Here is a 20,688-nt window from a genome sequence, read left to right as displayed (position 1 = left end):
AGCCAACTGGGGAATGTTACCGTGAAAGGCCAGTGCCCTGACACAGGCTTGGTTGTGCATATAGGACTAGGGGTCGCGAGCCTCCATCAGAGACGGCGGAGCACTCTATGAAAGCGGTTGAAGCCTCATAGGCAGCACATTCAAGATAATCTATGGTGTCCATCTGTAGAGGGGTATCATGGTCATCCAAACATTCCCACTCAAACTTGACGGAATAGATCCGGGAGCCTTGTCATCAGGGGACTCTGTAGGAAGGACTATTCAGTCCTCTGTCCTAATTAGAAGATTGGTTTGACAAGTAGATCCCACCCTGTCAGCTAGTTATTTATTACTAATATGCTGCCATTGTGGCGTCAGGAAAACGGAAATTTGTATCAAATACTTACAAACAATGGCACCACCCTTGTACATTTCAGTATGTAGATAATTACAGAGAATGGGGTGGGGCCTAACTAGGCCTTTAATGTATGCTAATCACTGGTTCTGAGGGAGTTGTCAAGAGGCAGAGCTCTATCAATAGTATGCCTTCATGGTTTGGCGGCAGGAAAGGAAAATTACAGTAAATATTTGAGACAATTTTCAGTTTTCTTGTCATAGAATACACCATTTTAGGCGATATTCAACCTGCATGCAGCCACTTATGTCAGTGGCACATGCGCTCTGAAGGTTCAGCAAATCTTGCTGAAACTTCAGAGCTTACTACTGTAACAGCGGGCCCCCATGCAAAAGCTGCTTCCAATGGGGGCACTGAACAGAGAGGAGGTGCCAGGAGATATAGCAGGGGACCCAGAAAGAGGAGAATTCAATTACAAAGAGTAGGTTAGTATAGCAATGCTTGTTGTTTGAACAAAGCAGTCCAAAAAACGTATTTTATTTCAACAGTTTTGAAAAAAAAAAACAAGCACACAAGCATATATAAAGAAAATGGTTAATTTTATCACATTTTTATGTTTTTCTTGTAAACATTTTTTTAACAAAAAAGTGTGCATATCTTTGACATATGCTGTAACGGACACATGCGTGCTGCCGGGACAGTTATGATCTTCGTGCAGGGGGACTACAAGGAACTGCATGGCTTGTCACAAGTGGATGTACCGCATTGTATTCTGAGCTCAAAGGGTTAATTGGACAAGTTTCTTTTCATTGTTGAATGCTAATGTTCCCTTCGCATAGATAATGAACTCTTCTTTTGTGTGCAGGTAAACAGCCCCCCTGTGAGGTGTATGCTGATGGGGATTATGTGTGAGTGATAATTGTTTTAAAGGTTAATTGAATTCTATGTGCCTGGCCAGGAAATGTTAAGTGGGGTGAGGTGCCGAAGCGTCTAGAAACTGGCCAAGTGATTAATTCAAGGAGATGTCATTGTTTCAGGGGGTCTGTGTTGAAGCCCCCTACTGGGAAAAGGGGAGGGCGGAAACTGTCATTGTTCTTGTAACAGTTGTAACCAGATATAAGCAGGTGAAATATGCCAAATAAAGTCAGTCTGCTTGACCCTTCAAACGTAGCACGTCTCGTTTCTTGGAAGGGCGTTCGATGGGATATACCAGCGGTACCTGCATATCGCAGCTTGCCAGGGAAAAGGACGTCGCCAACGGCTGAGACCCTCACTACCAGTGGGTAGCCGTTACATTGGTTGGCAGTAGTGGGATGGTCCTTTTATCCAAAGAGCAAGTGCTGAATGGAGTCGCAGTACGCCAGGCTGAAAAGATCCACACTGAAAGATCTATTGGAGATTCGTGGTAGGAGCGCCAGCAACAGACCACGGAGGGAGCTGATAGCTGAACTGCTGGAGCTGGACGAAATGGATGGATCCATGGAAGGAACGGAGCCCATTGCACCGGTCAGCGAGGAAGATGTAATTACTGGGATTGTACAGCGGAGATTATCCTTGTATCCAGAAACGTCCGTGGAACTTATCAACCAGCTGTTCCGGGAAGCAAGGGAAGAAATACAAACGAAGAGGGGACAAGAACTGGAACTGGTAAGAGCGAGACAGCCCATTACACCTGCAGTTCCTACCCCCCCACCTGCTGCTACAGGAAAGAAAATACCGTTCACTGCATTCAAAGCTTTTGTAGAAAGTGAGGAGGAAATCGATGGATATTTGGCGGACTTTGAGAGGCAGTGCTCACTACACCAGGTACCACCAGACCAATGGGTCACTATTTTGTCGGGGAAATTGTCGGGCAAAGCCAATGAAGCCTTTCGGGCTCTCGCTCCAGAGGATATTTTACAATACCAGCAAGTTAAAAAGGCGCTGCTAACCCGATATGCCGTAACGCCAGAAGCCTACCGCCGGCGCTTCCGGGAGTCCAAGAAGATGGCTGTGGACTCCCACATGGAATGGGCCAACCAGTTACAAAGGGTGGCATCCCTTTGGGTCCAAGGGTGCAAGGCCAACACCGGGGAGGAAGTATTGCAGCTGTTCCTAATGGAACATTTCTTTCAAGACCTGGCCGCAGACATACAAGACTGGGTACGAGATCGCCGTCCCGCTAACTTAAACGAGGCGGCTCGGCTAGCAGATGAGTACGCGGAGACAAGGAAAGTAAGCCAGGGTACTATGCGGCTGGCTCAGAAGGTGGTACCGCGTACTCCAACCGTCACCCCACGCCCAGAGTTTCGGGCTCCAGTCCCACCACGTCCTCAGGGGCCTAGCAACTACCCCCGGGATTCGCCTAGGGTGACGTGCCATCACTGCAGCGACACGGGACATATTGCTCGTTATTGCCCTTTGAGAGCTACAAATAACAATTGGAGACGCACAACACCCAACACAGAGGTCACTCCATCACATCCCTCTGCGGACCACTGCCTGGAGACCGAGGGGGGTCCGGAGGAATGTCTGGGAATTTGGTATGAGGCAGACCCAATACAAGCGGCCTCTCCGGATAACCGTCAGCATCACCGTCAGGAGGTACGAGTGAATGGACAAGTAGCACAAGGCTTAAGAGATTCCGGGACTACTATCACTCTGATTCAAAAACATCTGGTAAAGCCAGAGAACATGTCCACTCGCACAGTTGCCGTCCGGGTCGCAGGGGGTGCTGTATTTCGCGTACCCACCACCCGGGTGCACTTAGACTGGGGAGCCGGGTCAGGAAAGACCACAGTTGGTATCATGGACAACCTACCTGCCGAGGTGGTGCTGGGCAACGACATTGGCCCTCTGACTTCGGCTTATTTACCTACACCTGCTTGTCCCGTGACCACCCGCGTTGCTGGAATCAACCCGCTTGCTGCTGAGAACCGGGTAAGACTACCTTCCCCGACATGTACTGTAGATCCGGCACAATATCACAGTCTAAAATGGGAATGTGACAAGTTGGCCAGTGAGAAATCAGAGATGCAACGACACTATGTCATGTATTATGAGATGTCCCGTGGCTTGAACATTGAAATGCACAAACAGGCGGAAATTGTCAAAAGATTAAATGGGATTTGCATCCAGGTGGTGCCGTATCTGTCCCAAGAGCATCAGCAACAGGTTTTGGGAGCCATTGAGAGAGCAAAGCAAGTGACTGTTCCAGAACTGAATTCCATTATTCACCTTCACCATCAGCTACCGACCTGGTAAGCCAATGGGAAGGCTGACGGACTGTCCAGGCAAACGGAACTTTTACCCTAACAGCAGACCGGACATCCCCAAGTTGATCCGAAAAGGATCAATCCGGGTCTGCCGGAGTGTTCCACAAAGGGGGAGTAGTGTAACGGACACATGCGTGCTGCCGGGACAGTTATGATCTTCGTGCAGGGGGACTACAAGGAACTGCATGGCTTGTCACAAGTGGATGTACCGCATTGTATTCTGAGCTCAAAGGGTTAATTGGACAAGTTTCTTTTCATTGTTGAATGCTAATGTTCCCTTCGCATAGATAATGAACTCTTCTTTTGTGTGCAGGTAAACAGCCCCCCTGTGAGGTGTATGCTGATGGGGATTATGTGTGAGTGATAATTGTTTTAAAGGTTAATTGAATTCTATGTGCCTGGCCAGGAAATGTTAAGTGGGGTGAGGTGCCGAAGCGTCTAGAAACTGGCCAAGTGATTAATTCAAGGAGATGTCATTGTTTCAGGGGGTCTGTGTTGAAGCCCCCTACTGGGAAAAGGGGAGGGCGGAAACTGTCATTGTTCTTGTAACAGTTGTAACCAGATATAAGCAGGTGAAATATGCCAAATAAAGTCAGTCTGCTTGACCCTTCAAACGTAGCACGTCTCGTTTCTTGGAAGGGCGTTCGATGGGATATACCAGCGGTACCTGCATATCGCAGCTTGCCAGGGAAAAGGACGTCGCCAACGGCTGAGACCCTCACTACCAGTGGGTAGCCGTTACATATGCAAATTACATGTTGTTCTGCCAGTTCACTTTACCAATTCCAGTAAAATAATTCATATACTCCAGCCTGCTTTGCCGGGTACTTTGTGTTGGTAGTCTCGAATGTCCTCGGTCAAGAGATGTGAGTCCAGCGAGGTGCTCCTGCCCTTCCTCACGGATGTTTCTTCCAACTCACTCTGCTCTCCGATCTGGTGCTGTGGCAACATACCCTTGTGCATATCGACGAAAATAGTTATGTAGGACACAACATACAAGAACTATATATAGTGTCTATTTTGTACATGGCCTGTTGAATTGCAGTTTTTAAAATGCTAAATCTGTTGGCCAGGATTCCAAATGCATTTTCCACCAGCCTTCATGCATGGGACAGCCTATAGTTATAGATCCTCTGATCTGGGGTCAAGCCACGCATGGGGAAGGGCTTCAATAGGTATTCTCCTAATGCAAAGGTGTCGTCTGCTACAAACACAAAATTCATACCTTCCACATTCTTGACAGAGCTTGGCAAATTAAGTGTCTCATTCTGGAGGCACCTATAGAATTCTGTATGTTCTATAACACTGCCATCTGAGTGTAATTGTGTAATTGTAATGAAACGAGACAGAGTTGGCTGGTGGAGTTGTCAGAACATGCTTCCCATCTCTTACATCTCCACAATTTGTGAAATTATATTTCTCCTGGAAGTCTTTGGCCACTTCCCACCATTCCTCTGGGTTTTGGGGAAACTGCAAAAAATAATCAGGATATGTAAATCTGTGTGCTACAGACAACAATTTAAACCTAGCAATATATTTTAGACATGGGGGTAAGCAGAGGCGGATAGCTGTTAGACATGAATTGCAACCAAAATAAAAACATTGTTTGAGGTATGTATTTAATATATGCACATTACCTTTATATATTCACTATGTAGAGCAGTGATCAGCGCCTTGTATGTCTCAGGTATGATCTTGCCAAGGGCCTGAGGAGAAATTCCTGTGGTAAATTTCAAGTCCTGGATGCTTTGTCCTGCTGCCACATGATGAAGGGTGGCTATAAGCCTTTGCTCGGCACTGATAGCCTGACACATTGATGTATCCTGTTTTTGGATCAGTGGAGTGACAGCTGCCAAGAGTTGCTGAAAGTACTTATCTTTCATTCGCAAATAATTGCAGAAGTCATCTGGGTTATTTTCTTGAATTTACAGGATGAGTTGCATTTGGGAGTACTTGACATGGTTAAGGAGCCATTCTTTACTCCACACTCTTCGCCTGGACTTTTTTTTTTTTTTTTAACTTAAGTACATTTTGAATAGCCATAAGACCAAGGATAGCTATTGGAATGCTGGTGTTTTCCATATTTCCTATTAAGCACAGAAAAGCCTTGCAGAATCATTGAAAAAATGAATATACGTGACCAGACATGAATATTCCAAGTAGCTACGAACTCAGACTCACAAGGCGTGGCTAGAGGGGTCACACGCACATTACATAATTTCCCCTCAACCGCTACAATGTGGTTATGCTTACAGGAAGCTATTGTAGTATTATACAGCAATATTTGTATTGTAAGTACAATCTCCCAATTGCGATACATAGGTATTTGAATAAGCAACCAAGAAAAATCGGACGAGAAGTCGTCCGATTTTTGGATCGTGTGTACGGCCTATAAGAGTCAAATTGTAATTTAATGGGTCAATGAGAATTTGATAATTCAAACGTATTTACATAACAACTATATAACTATAAAAAAGCATAAGGTGCAAACATTTCCATGTCAGTAGTACATGCCCAAAAATATTTGCAACTGGCAGCAAAGCTCCCAAATGCACAGCTAGCTGGGATACATGTCAGAAAATTGTCTTAAAAGTGCAATCCAATACCTTTTCCATGAACAGTGTCCAATGAAGTCAAGCCAAAGTAGGTAAATGTGTTAACTACTTGCACTGTTGCAAAGACTATAATTCGCCATGAAACCATGAACAAAGTTGACTTATTTAAGATTATGGCCACTGGCAAATTCTACTTCTTAAAAAACATGCTAAATTTAAAATAAAAGTAAGAAGAAGGGTCTTGCACCAACTTGTGTTCAATATAATAGCTCTTGTTTTTCTTTTATTAAATCCCCTGGCATTAATATGGAAGAAAGTTTGATTTGTATACATTTAAAATGAGATTACAGTATACAAAAAGTCAGCATGTTCTCATAGAATGAGAATCTCAAAGTATTTGCTTTTTTACTTTTTTTTTTCTGCACATAGAAAAAAACTGCTGACCATAAATAGACTATTTGTGATAATTAAACTCAGTACATTTTAGCAGCCAGAAAAGTGTAATTTTGCTATTATTGTACCTCAATGGAGGAGGCAGACTGAGAAAAGAAAAGTGAATCTCTCATTTCATTTGCATAAATAAAGACTGAATACACATCGACATCAAGAACATTTCTCATCATAAAGAAACTGTTTAACCATTACACTCCTATCGTTTTTACATTACATAAAAAATAACAAAATATTTTGTGTCAAATGAGCTTTTGTCTTTGTATTCTATCCATATTATGATCTTTTTTGCAGGACTAATAGTAATTCTGTTTGTTATCATATTGAAATAATTATGTTTGTACATGAATTATTTTATTTAGAAGGAAATAGTGATAGATATTAGGGGTGTTGAAAATGATCACCGCATCGATGCATCGCGATTATGCCTTTCCCGATTCGGCATCGATGCGGGTATGTAGCCTAATCGATTATCCATGACGTCATTCCGGCTCCCCCCCTCGCCTGCACAGCAGCGTCTTTTCCAGTCATGACACACCAGTGATCGGCTGGCTGTGCCTGGCGCCGTTCCCCGCCATTAGGGGATGTAGCCTAAGTATTCTGCCCTCACCCACGCTCTCCCCCTCCTCAGGATTTGTACCTGTGTGGAGTGACACCGGTCATCTCCCCGATGGGCGGGCGCAGATCACTGCACGGAGCTGTGAGACAGATCACTGCAGCTGTCTTCACACGTGGGATAAGGCATAGCGTCGACTTCAGAAAACAAGCTGCGAGGAGAGGAGGGGGGATGGTAGGAGTGCTCCGGAGGTGAGATAAGTCTGTCATGCTTGATTTATGTGAGGGGTGAGTGCATAGAAGTGGCACATCCCCCCTCACATGCTGAACCTATCCAGTGTATACTGTCTGTGTGCCTAACACATTGGGGGCTGAAAAAAATGTTTCACCAGTGCTATTGAATTGATGTAAACTGAACACCAACTGGGAAACGTGACATGCTAAAAAAAAACTCCTGTGATACCGTAGGATCTTTTTGATCATTCCTATTCCATATAAATGTACTGGTACAGTCCCTTCATATATTTTTTTTTTAAAGGAAGCAGTATAAAAGGGCAAGCAGTATATTATTTCTTGCTGATTGGAATGTCTTCCCTTTTCTTTTCTTTTTTTTGCACTGATGTTGACCTGTTTACTATCCAAGTTGCTACCAAAAGACTAAAGGGTATTATTTTTTCCTTTAAAATAAAAAATATATCATATTTACCTGCTGACTGTCTCCTGTACCATGTCTGCAGTCTCTGACTGTCTCTTGTACCATGTCTGCAGTCTCTGACCATCTCTTGTACCATGTCTGCAGTCTCTGACCGTCTCTTGTACCATGTCTGCAGTCTCTGACTGTCTCTTGTACCATGTCTGCAGTCTCTGACCATCTCCTGTAGCATGTCTGCAGTCTCTGACCATCTCCTGTAGTATTTTGGGGGGAGCCTGGAGCTCCTCTAAGTGGTTGACTGCTGTGTTTAGACTTTGCTGCATGCAAGGAGTGTTGTCTTCTTTTTTTTTTTTTTATTAAGAACAGATAAAATAAAAAAATGGAGTTCTCCTGACTGCTTGAACTTTTTTATGAAAACCGTGCGCATTAATCGTGATGCATCATAATCGTTGACATGATAATCATAATTGAATCGAATCGAATCATGAGGCCAGTGAAGATGCGCACCTCTAATAGATATATGGGAAAAGAGGTGTATAACACGGCCTACAGTACATCTACTCAGCGCTAGATCAATCCTACAGCTCCCTTAGCAAATAAAAACACTTTAAATATAAATTGAAAAATATTTAAAGGCACTAAGCAGCTGTTAAAAAATGTAGAAAATAAAAACAGCAGTATATAAATAAAACAGTCCAATCCCTGGATCATTCAGATACTAAAACAGCACTAAAAATAAAAGTAATAGTAGCAATAATAAAAAAGTGGCCAGCACCACTGTTAAAATACTTTTGTGTAGTAAATGATAGTGGGAACAGTTCAGAGTGTCATAGGTGTTAATCAACGGTTGTCCTAGCGTGCACCTTCCACCAGAAAACAGTATCCGTAGTCCACCTCGAGAAGCACACTCCCCCAGGGGGTCAAACTCACCAGAAGCCTCTAATGAGAATGCCTTAAGTTAGATGTTCATCAGCCACTTTGCACTGGGTCCTCACCATCAAAAAAGATCCAGTGGTACAGGGGCTCCAACACAAGTCATAAAACACAAGAATGGTTGTACATAGCTTAATCCTGTTTATTATGACCAAACTCCCCATACATCAGAAGACCCCTTAATACTAACTATGTACATTAAATAAATATCAACAAGCATAAAAATGTGACCCAAGAGGGCGCTATCACCAATGATCAGCCTTCCAGGAGGAAGCGCGTGTCTCCTTGCAGACACCGCGATCACTTTCGGGTAGAGAACAGTGGATGGTGGAGCGCAAGTGTCACTTCCGGGACGTCGTGCGGGTCACGTACTGATGCGTTTATTTATTTAATTATTTTTTTTAAATCCTGACTCGGTTTGCAAGTGTTGTCTCGTAAAATAAGCAGGATTCAAGTCTCTGTGGTGTGCAGTACCACATTTGGCCAGAGGTGCGGGGGCGCCGGTGACACTCGGAGCCATTAGGAGCCACTCAGAAATACGCTAAAATACTTGGAAACAGTATTTCTGAGCCTGTTCCAGGGTTTCTGAGTGTATCTGAGTCTCTCCCGCCACCCCTGGCCAAATGCGGTATTGCATGCAATATAAGTCAATGTGGAACAAATTATCTTTGTTTTTTCACCGGTGTGCTGTGGGCACTGTGTAATGGGTCAACGGTGTGCTGTGGGTACTGTGTATGGGGTTACTGTTCTGCTGTGGGCACTGTGTAATGGGTCACCTTCCAGCTGTGGGCACTGTGTAATGGGTCACCATCCGGCTGTGGGCACTGTGTATTGGGTCATCGTTTTGTGCTGTGGACACCGTGTAATGGGTCACCATTCTGCTGTGGGCACTGTGTATGGGGTCACTGTTGTGCTGTGGGCACTGTGTATGGGGTCACCCGTCCTTTGGGCACTGTGTATGGGGTCACCCGTCCTGTGGGTACTGTGTAATGGGTCACCCATCCTGTGGGCACTGTGTAATGGGTCACCCATCCTGCTGTGGGCACTGTGTAATGGGTCACCCTTTGTGCTGTGGGCACTGTGTATTGTGTCACCTTTGTGTTGTGGGCACTGTGTATGGGGTCACCATTGTGCTGTGGGCACTGTGTAATGGGTCACCATTGTGCCATGGGCACTGTGTAATGGGTCACCATCTGGCTGTAGGCACTGTGTAATGGGTCACCGTTGTGCTGTGAGCACTGTGTATGGGGTAACCATTGTACTGTGGGCACCGTGTAATGGGTGACCAGTGTGCTGTGGGCACCATGTATGGGTTCACTGTTGGGCTGTAGGGACCAGGTAAGGGGACACTCTGATGTTCTGGGTACTTTAAAGAGGGAACTCTCCTGCTGTGGGCACTGTATTTTGGGTCAATCTCCTGGCAGCGTTTCTCAACTCCAGTCCTCAAGGCGCTCCAACGGGTCATGTTTTCAGGATTTTCCTCAGATGAAACGGCTGTGGTAACTACTAAGGCAGTGAAACTGATCAAATCACCTGTGCAAAATAATAGAAATCCTGAAAACCTGTTGGTGCGCCTTGAGGACTGGAGTTGAGAAACACTGCTCTATGGGGTCACTGTCCTGCTGTGGGCACTCTAAAGGGAGCACTCTCTTGCTCTGGGTCCTCTAAAGGGGGCACTCTCCTGCTCTGGGTCCTCTAAAGGGGACACTCTTTTGCTCTGGGTCCTCTAAAGGGGGCACTCTCATGCTCTGGGCCTTCTAAAGGGGGCACTCTCTTGCTCTGGGGCCTCTAATGGGGGCACTCTCTTGCTCTGAACACTCTAAAGGGGGCATTCAGCTGCTCTGGACCCTTTTTTGCTCTGGGTCCTATAAAGGGGGCACTCTGCTGCTTGGGGCACTTTCTCTATAGGGTCACTCTCCTTCTCTTTGCACTCTATGGGGTCACTCCTAATCTGGGCACTCTATGGAGTCACTCCTAATCTGGGCACTCTATGGGGTCACTCCTAATCTGGGCACTCTATGGGGTCACTCCTGCTCTGCACTGTATGCTGTGTACTGCTCACTGACCTCCACTGTATGCTGCTTACTGTTATGCTGTGCTGGGTGTTCTGGATGGCCCTAACATGTACTAGGGGTTATCATTGCTGGCCCTTATACATGCTGGGGTTTATCATCACTGGTTTCATTTGGGCTTGTTTTACTCTAACAATCAATTTTGTGTGCCCGAAGGCCCTATTATGTCTATACAATGGGAGAGACCATGAAAAAAACACCCACTTAGGGCCACATCAACTTTTAACCATGCCCACAAGAGGGTGACACGTGCCCTATTAGCACCACCATTTATAGTTCCAAAAAAGAGATTGTACTACACTAGGTAGTGACATGGCGGACTTTCAAAGGCAATCACAGGGACATTTTGGGTTATAAAAAAATAGATTTAATTACAAAAATACAAATATACAAATAAATTTCAATAAATGTTGAGAAAAATACATAGATACATATTCTTAAGCAATATATTCGTCTCGCCGACGCGTTTCGCCTTGCGGCTTCTTCAGGACGAGTTTTGAGATTTTATGACAAGAAGATATTGCTACTTGTATACGTCTGAAAAGAAATATACATTTGTAACATACAGACAACATAAAAACATAATCCAATAAAAACATTGAGAGCCAACATGCAACAAAAGACTCAAAGAAATACCAATGGGTTGGTGGCCATCCACATCCATCAAGGATCATTGGAATCACAAGTAAAGAGGTACCAAGTGATGAGTTGGTAAGCTGTTGGAACAAAGATGAATAACCAAAAACAGAAAGAAAATATATATATATATACAGATACTAAGGGCCAGATCCACAAAAACCTGACGTAACTTAAAAAATCCAATTTAAGTTACACTGCCTTAAAGTTTCTACCTAAGTGCCTGATCCACAAAGCACTTATCTAGAAATTTCAGGCTGTGTAACTAAAATTCCGCCGGCGCAAGGCGTTCCTATTCAAATGGGGCGAGTCCCATTTAAATGAGGCGCGCTCCCGCGCCGGCCGTACTGCGCATGCGCGAAGTTACGTTACGCCGAGTTTTGAGGATCGCGACGGCTTAAAGTTGCGTCGGGGAAAAAAAAAATGACAGCGGCATGCATTCCTGAGGGAGAACTCCATGCCAATTTTCAAAGAAAAAACCGGCATGGGTTCCCCCCCAGGAGCATACCAGGCCCTTAGGTCTGGCATGGCTTGTAAGGAGACCCCCCCACGCCGAAAAATTGACGTAGGGGGTCCCCCTACAATCCATACCAGACCCGTATCCAAAGCACGCTACCCGGCCGGCCAGGAAGGGAGTGGGGACGAGCGAGCGCCCCCCCCCTCCTGAGCCGTGCCAGGCCGCGTGCCCTCAACATGGGGGGGTTGGGTGCTCTGGGGCAGGGGGGCGCACTGCGGGCCCCCCCACCCCAGAGCACCCTGTCCCCATGTTGATGAGGACAGGACCTCTTCCCGACAACCCTTGCCATTGGTTGTCGGGGTCTGCGGGCGGAGGCTTATCGGAATCTGGGAGTCCCCTTTAATAAGGGGGCCCCCAGATACCGGCCCCCCACCCTAAGTGAATGGATATGGGGTACATCGTACCCCTATCCATTCACCTGGAGGCAAAAAGTAAAAGTTAATAAACACACAACACAAGGCTTTTTAAAATATTTTATTATTCTGCTCCGGACGCCCCCCCTGTCTTCGTTATTAGCTCTTTTACCAGGGGGGGCTTCTTCTTCCACTCTCCGGGGGTCTTCCGCTCTCCGGGGGTCTTCTCCGCTCTCCGGGGGTCTTCTCCGCTCTCCGGGGGGGGTTTCTTCTTCCGCTCTCCGGGGGGGGGGGCTTCTCCGGACTCCGGGGGGCTTCTTCCATCTTCTCCCCTCTTCCGCTGTTGACTCGGCGAACCCCGGTTCTTCTGCAGCTCTCCGGTGCCTTCTTCTTCAGCGCTGGCTGCCTGCTATGTTTGTGTGTTAGCTCGATTTCAAACAGGCAGCCAGCGCGGTCTTCTGTGGCGTCAGGGTCTTCTCTTCCTTTCTTCCGATGTTGCCTTGTCGCCTGTTGTCGCTGTAATGATGGAAGCGCGCCTTGCATCCCATTTATATAGGCATCACCGTCCCATCATGCTCCGGCAGGTACCCACGTGGTGGGTGCACGTGGGTAGGCACCCACCACGTGGGTACCTGCCGGAGCATGATGGGACGGTGATGCCTATATAAATGGGATGCAAGGCGCGCTTCCATCATTACAGCGACAACAGGCGACGAGGCAACATCGGAAGAAAGGAAGAGAAGACCCTGACGCCACAGAAGACCGCGCTGGCTGCCTGTTTGAAATCGAGCTAACACACAAACATAGCAGGCAGCCAGCGCTGAAGAAGAAGGCACCGGAGAGCTGCAGAAGAACCGGGGTTCGCCGAGTCAACAGCGGAAGAGGGGAGAAGATGGAAGAAGCCCCCCGGAGTCCGGAGAAGCCCCCCCCGGAGAGCGGAAGAAGAAACCCCCCCCGGAGAGCGGAGAAGACCCCCGGAGAGCGGAAGACCCCCGGAGAGTGGAAGAAGAAGCCCCCCCTGGTAAAAGAGCTAATAACGAAGACAGGGGGGGCGTCCGGAGCAGAATAATAAAATATTTTAAAAAGCCTTGTGTTGTGTGTTTATTAACTTTTACTTTTTGCCTCCAGGTGAATGGATAGGGGTACGATGTACCCCATATCCATTCACTTAGGGTGGGGGGCCGGTATCTGGGGGCCCCCTTATTAAAGGGGACTCCCAGATTCCGATAAGCCTCCGCCCGCAGACCCCGACAACCAATGGCAAGGGTTGTCGGGAAGAGGTCCTGTCCTCATCAACATGGGGACAGGGTGCTCTGGGGTGGGGGGGCCCGCAGTGCGCCCCCCTGCCCCAGAGCACCCAACCCCCCCATGTTGAGGGCACGCGGCCTGGCACGGCTCAGGAGGGGGGGGGGGGGGCGCTCGCTCGTCCCCACTCCCTTCCTGGCCGGCCGGGTAGCGTGCTTTGGATACGGGTCTGGTATGGATTGTAGGGGGACCCCTACGTCAATTTTTCGGCGTGGGGGGGTCTCCTTACAACCCATGCCAGACCTAAGGGCCTGGTATGCTCCTGGGGGGGGAACCCATGCCGGTTTTGTTTTTACAAATTGACGTGGAGTTCTCCCTCGGGAAAGCATACCAAATGCCGTCGCTGGAATGGGCCTTTACAAGGTGTGACTAACTTTACACTTTGTAGAACGAGCCCTAATTTTACACTTGCAAAATAACACTTACGGCGCAAAAAGGAAGCTAGAAAGCTTTGTGGATCGCCTTAAGTGCTAATTTGCATACTAGCAACGGCATTTCGACTCGAAATGCCCCCAGCGGCGGATGCGGTACTGCATCCTAAGATTCGGCAGTGTAATTCAATTACACATGCCGGATCTTCTGTCTAACTTTGGAAAAAGCCTTTTGAGGATCGTTTCCAAAGTTACACACAGACTGAACAGCAGTTAAGTCGGAGTATCTCTTTTGAGGATAACCCCCTAAATGCATATATAAATGCATGCTGGTGTATTAACTTGGGCAGATAGAGATGGGGCAATGAAAAACCTACCCCAATGGGAGGAGAAAAGAGAATCTCCTAATGATGTACATCATTAGGAGATTCTCTTTTCTCCTCCCATTGGGGTAGGTTTTTCATGTCACTGCCTAGTGTAGTACAATCTCTTTTTTGGAACTACTATTTCGGATGTGGGCTAATGTGAGTGCCTATATGTTATCCCCCTTCCCCCTTTTTTTGCACCACCATTTATACTTTCAGCGCCCACACAGCAACCCCAACAAAAACATGTCTGGAGCTGCCCCTGCACCTATATGTGTGGCTACCTGTTTCCTGTGCCACAGCAGTTCCTGCATTTTAGAACAACCTACCATCAGCAGCAAAAATAAAAATAATAACTGCAAAATTATTATTTTAGTTAGTAAACAAGCACCAGATACTGGGCCCTACTACTGCAGTCAGCAGGTGATACTTCTGAACAAGTTCAAGATTAAAACTGTTATGCGGCCTTTTCTGACAAAAGTGTTTTCATTACTAGGTTCTCTTTGTCAGTTTTTACCTTCTTCATGATAAAATGTGTTTTCCTCAGATGTTGTGCATGTATGCCTCCAGGAAGCTGGATAGATACAAACACACTACCAAGACGAGTCGAGAAAAGATTAGTTTTATTGCAAAGCCTTCAATGCTGCTTGTCAGTGTGAACTTTAGAACAATAACCAGAAAACACTGCATGTATCTCAGAGAGCAATGAAAAAAATGTCATTTCACAAAGAAATTTGTCATTGCGTTAAAAACTGAAAAAAAAGTATTATGTCCAATCTTGTGTGCATTCTTGTGGTAAAAGTGCAATAGAGAATGTAATATTTATTTAAGACATGCTTGTTATTTTTTTGTTGTTGTTTTCATAATGATGTCCCAATAGTCTGCTTCTTTCCCTTAATAAAATAATAATGTTTAATGTGATATAATGCATTCTTAAAATAGAACATGTGAAAACTAAGCTTAGCCATTGCTTAAAGTGCAACTCTGTTTTCAATGAAAAGGGGGGGGGGGACATCCCTTTTGGATGATCTATGTATATTGCATAGATTTTAAAAAATGTCTACATTTTTCTGTTCTGAAGAAATGACTGATTGTTTCACAGTGTCCTTTTTCAGACAGATGCTTGAATGGGAGGGTCTGCACTCATTATAACCACCTGGCGCACTCACTGTCTCCTAATTAGGAAAGTTGCAGTGTCTGCACCCTTTAAGTAGAGAATTCTTAGGGAATCTCTGATCAAAAAGAAATTCCATTGCAGGGGATGCCTAACATTTTACTTGTATCTTATATTATCTTGCCTGCCGTAAAGTTCTGACATCCCTGTGGCTCTGCAATTCCATCACCTGGATGTATTCATCTTCCATTTGCATCTATCCACCTTTCACTTAGACCAGGGGTCCTCAAACTACGGCCCGTGGGCCAGATACGGCCCACCAAGGTCTTTTGCCTGGCCCTCCTGGCCTTTTGGGCACAGGTCAGGCTGCATTACTGGGCACAGGACAGGCTGCATTATTGGGCACAGGGCAGGCTGCATTACTGGGTCATGGAGAGACTGGCTGCATTACTGGGAACAGGTCAGGCTGTATAGATGGGCACTGATCAGGCTGCCTTGCTGGGCATTGGTCAGGCTACACTGCTGGGCACTGGTCAGGCTGCACTGCTGGGCACTGGTCAGGCTGCATTGTTAAACATTTATGAGGCTGCATTGACCCGGCCCCCCAAGAATCTGAGGGACAGTGAACTGGCCCCCTGTTTAAAAAGTTTGAGGACCCCTGACTTAGACTGTGGACTTTACATAAGGATAGCTTCACAAGGCTTAAAGTCATTATATTGCACCATTATCCACTTTCCTGTGTGTAAGCTCCAAGCAGTTTAAACCCTTCCTCCTAAGCCTGTGTCCTGCAACCCAGCACTAAGGGCCAGTACTGCAGTAATGTACAGTATATCGCAAAAATGAGTACACCCCTCCCAATTTTGTAAATATTTTATTATACCTTTTCATGTGACAACACTGAAGAAATGACACTTTGCTACAATGTAAAGTAGTGAGTGTACAGCTTGTATAACAGTGTATATTTGCTGTCCCCTAATAACTCAACACACATTAATGTCTAAATCGCTGGCAACAAAAGTGAGTACACCCCTACGTGAAAATGTCCAAATTGGGCCCAATTAGCCTTTTTCCCTTACCGGTGTCATGTGACTCGTTAGGCCGCGTACACACGGTCGGACAAAACCGGTGAGAATGGACCGAGGTTCAGTTTCATCGGTCCAAACCGACCGTGTGTATAGCCCATCGGTCTGTTTTCCTTCGGTCCAAAATTTTAAAACATGCTTTAAAATCGAACCGATGGACCGCTGCCCGATCGGTCCAAACCGATGGTTAGTACAGAAAGCATCGGTTCAAAACCCACGCATGCTCAGAATCAAGTCGACGCATGATTGGAAGCATTGAACTTTGTTTTATTCAGCACGTTGTGTGTTTGACGTCACCACGTTCTGACCCAATCGGTTTTTGGAACGATGGTGTGTACTTACATCAGACCATCAGGCCACTTCAGCGGTGAACCGATGTAAATGGCCCGTCGGACCATTCTCACATGGCACCCTATGGAAAAGAACTCTTTGAGGATCTGAAATAAAGAATTGTTGCTCTACATAAAGATGACCTAGGCTATAAGATTGCCAAGACCCTGAAACTGAGCTGCAACACGGTGGTCAAGACCATACAGCGGTTTAACAGGACAGGTTCCAGTCAGAACAGGCTTTGCCATGGTCGACCAAAGAAGTTGAGTGCACGTGCTGAGCGTCATATGCAGATGTTGTCTTTGGGAAATAGACGTATGAGTGCTGCCAACATTGCTGCAGAGGCTGAAGGGGTGGGGGGTCAGCCTGTCAGTGCTCAGGGCTTATACGCCGCACACTGCATCAAATTGGTCTGCATGGCTGTCATCTTAGAAGGAAGCCTCTTCTGAAAATGATGTATAGGAAAGCCCGCAAAGACAAGAACACTTAGGAGATGGATTACTGGAACCATGTCCTGTGGTCTGATGAGACCAAGATAAACTTATTTGGTTCAGATGGTTTCAAGCGTGTGTGGCGGAAACCAGGTGAGGAATACAAAGACAAGTGTGCCTTCAGTCAAGCATGGAGGTGGGGGTGTGAAGGTCTGGGGCTACATGAGTGCTGCTGAAACTGGGGAGCTACAGTTCATTAAGGGAACCATGAATGCCAACGTGTACTGTGACATACTGAAGCAGAGCAGGAGCCCCTCCCTTTGGAGACTGGGCTGCAGGGCAGTATTCCAACATAACGACCCCAAACACACCTTTAAGAAGACCACTGCCTTGCTAAAGAAGCTGAGGGTAAAGGTGATGGACTGGCCAAGCATGTCTCCAGACCTAAACCCTATTGAAAATCTGTGGTGCATCTTCAAACGAAAGGTGGAGGAGCGCAAGGTCTCTAACATCCACCAGCTCCATGATATCATGGAGGAGTGGAAGAAGACTCCAGTAGCAAACTGTGAAGCTCTGGTGAACTTCATGCCCAAGAGGGTTAAGGCAGTGCTGGAAAATAATGATGGCCACACAAAATATTGACACTTTGGGCCCAATTTGGACATTTTCACTTGGGGGTGTACTCACTTTTGTTGCCAGCGGTTTAGACATTAATGGCTGTGTGTTGAGTTATTTTGAGGGAACAGCAAATTTACACTGTTATACAAGCTGTACACTCACTACTTTACATTGTAGCAAAGTTTAATTTCTTCAGTGTTGTCACATGAAAAGATATAATAAAATATTTACAAAAATGTGAGAAGTGTACTCACTTTTGTGAGGTACTGTACATTACATGCATTGGTGCATTAGGTACCCCAAAACAGATTGAGGTATGTTTTTTGACATCATTTGATGCATTGACAATTCATTAAATATTAATGGGATGCCTTAACTCAACACCAGCAAATGCACGTTAACATGTGCGCATACCTCCCAACTTTAGACCTTGAGAATGAGGGACACTTGATGGTGGAGTTAACCTGCGGTGAGCTTCTTTGACAAATAGTGGGTGTGGCCACACTGTTAACAGTGGAAGGGACTTAAGGGCATGGTAAAACAAAACCCAGACTTCCTTGTACCTACGATATACACACATATATATATATATATATATATATATATATATATATATATATATATATATATATAAAGTATATATATATATTTTTATATATATATATATATATATATATATATATATTTTTTTTTTTACATATGTAGCACAAACCCCCGAAGGAGCTGCTGAGTATTTCGGGCGGCATGTTACCTCTATCTTCTCGCTGTCCAATGTAATAAAAGAGAGTCTGAAGAATTCCAATGTCCACAAGACACACTTAGGGCCAAATTCTCAAAAAGTCTGCCTAACTTAAATTTCAGCAGTTAAGTTACACTGACTTAAAATTTCTACCTAAGTGCCCGATCGTCAAAGCACTTAGGTAGAAATTTCAGGCCGTGTAACTTAAGTGCCGCCGTCGTAAGGCGGTCCTCCTCTCCTGGGGGCGTTTAAAATTTAAATGAGGCGCGCTCCCGCGCCGGCCGTACTGCGCATGCGTGTGACGTAATTTTCCCGACGTGCAGCGCGCGAACGTAATTAACGCCGGGCGGCTTTGAGAATTTCGACGGGACACTAAAGTTGCGACGGGTGAAAAAAAAAGACGCGCCGGGAAAACAAATAATTATAAAAAAAAATGACAGCGTCGCTCAGCATGCATTCCTGAGAGGGAGAACTCCATGCCAATTTTCAAAGAAAAAAACGGCATGGGTTCCCCCCCCAGAAGCATACCAGGCCCTTAGGTCTGGTATGGGTTGTAAGGAGACCCCCCCACGCCGAAAAATTGACGTAGGGGGTCCCCCTACAATCCATACCAGACCCGTATCCAAAGCACGCTACCCGGCCGGTCAGGAATGGGAGTGGGGACGAGCGAGCGTCCCCCCCCCCTCCTGAGCCTGAGCCGTGCCAGGCCGCATGCCCTCAACATGGGGGGGTTGGGTGCTCTGGGGCAGGGGGGCGCACTGCGGGCCCCCCCACCCCAGAGCACCCTGTCCCCATGTTGATGAGGACAGGACCTCTTCCCGACAACCCTTGCCATTGGTTGTCGGGGTCTGCGGGCGGGGGCTTATCGGAATCTGGGAGTCCCCTTTAATAAGGGGGCCCCCAGATACCGGCCCCCCACCCTAAGTGAATGGATATGGGGTACATCGTACCCCTATCCATTCACCTGGAGGCAAAAAGTAAAAGTTAGTAAACACACAACACAAGGCTTTTTAAAATAATTTATTATTCTGCTCCGGATGCCCCCCCTGTCTTCGTTATTAGCTCAATTACCAGGGGGGGCTTCTTCTTCCACTCTCCGGGGGTCTTCTCCGCTCTCCGGGGGGGGTTTCTTCTTCCGCTCTCCGGGGGGGGCTTCTCCGGACTCCGGGGGGCTTCTTCCATCTTCTCCCCTCTTCCGCTGTTGACTCGGCGAACCCCGGTTCTTCTGCAGCTCTCCGGGTGCCTTCTTCTTCAGCGCTGGCTGCCTGCTATGTTTGTGTGTTAGCTCAATTAGTAACAGGCAGCCGGCGCGGTCTTCTGTGACGTCAGGGTCTTCTGTTCTTCTCCCCTCTTCCGATGTTGACTCGTCGCCTGTTGTCGCTGTAATGATGGAAGCGCGCCTTGCATCACATTTATATAGGCATCACCGTCCCATCATGCTCCGGTAGGTACCCACGTGGTGGGTGCCTACCCACGTGCACCCACCACGTGGGTACCTGCCGGAGCATGATGGGACGGTGATGCCTATATAAATGTGATGCAAGGCGCGCTTCCATCATTACAGCGACAACAGGCGACGAGTCAACATCGGAAGAGGGGAGAAGAACAGAAGACCCTGACGTCACAGAAGACCGCGCCGGCTGCCTGTTACTAATTGAGCTAACACACAAACATAGCAGGCAGCCAGCGCTGAAGAAGAAGGCACCGGAGAGCTGCAGAAGAACCGGGGTTCGCCGAGTCAACAGCGGAAGAGGGGAGAAGATGGAAGAAGCCCCCCGGAGTCCGGAGAAGCCCCCCCCGGAGAGCGGAAGAAGAAACCCCCCCCGGAGAGCGGAGAAGACCCCCGGAGAGTGGAAGAAGAAGCCCCCCCTGGTAATTGAGCTAATAACGAAGACAGGGGGGGCATCCGGAGCAGAATAATAAATTATTTTAAAAAGCCTTGTGTTGTGTGTTTACTAACTTTTACTTTTTGCCTCCAGGTGAATGGATAGGGGTACGATGTACCCCATATCCATTCACTTA

Source organism: Rana temporaria, chromosome 7 (genome assembly GCF_905171775.1).
Source record: "Rana temporaria chromosome 7, aRanTem1.1, whole genome shotgun sequence".
NCBI classification, from domain to species: domain Eukaryota; kingdom Metazoa; phylum Chordata; class Amphibia; order Anura; family Ranidae; genus Rana; species Rana temporaria.
This window is presented reverse-complemented; position numbering follows the sequence as displayed.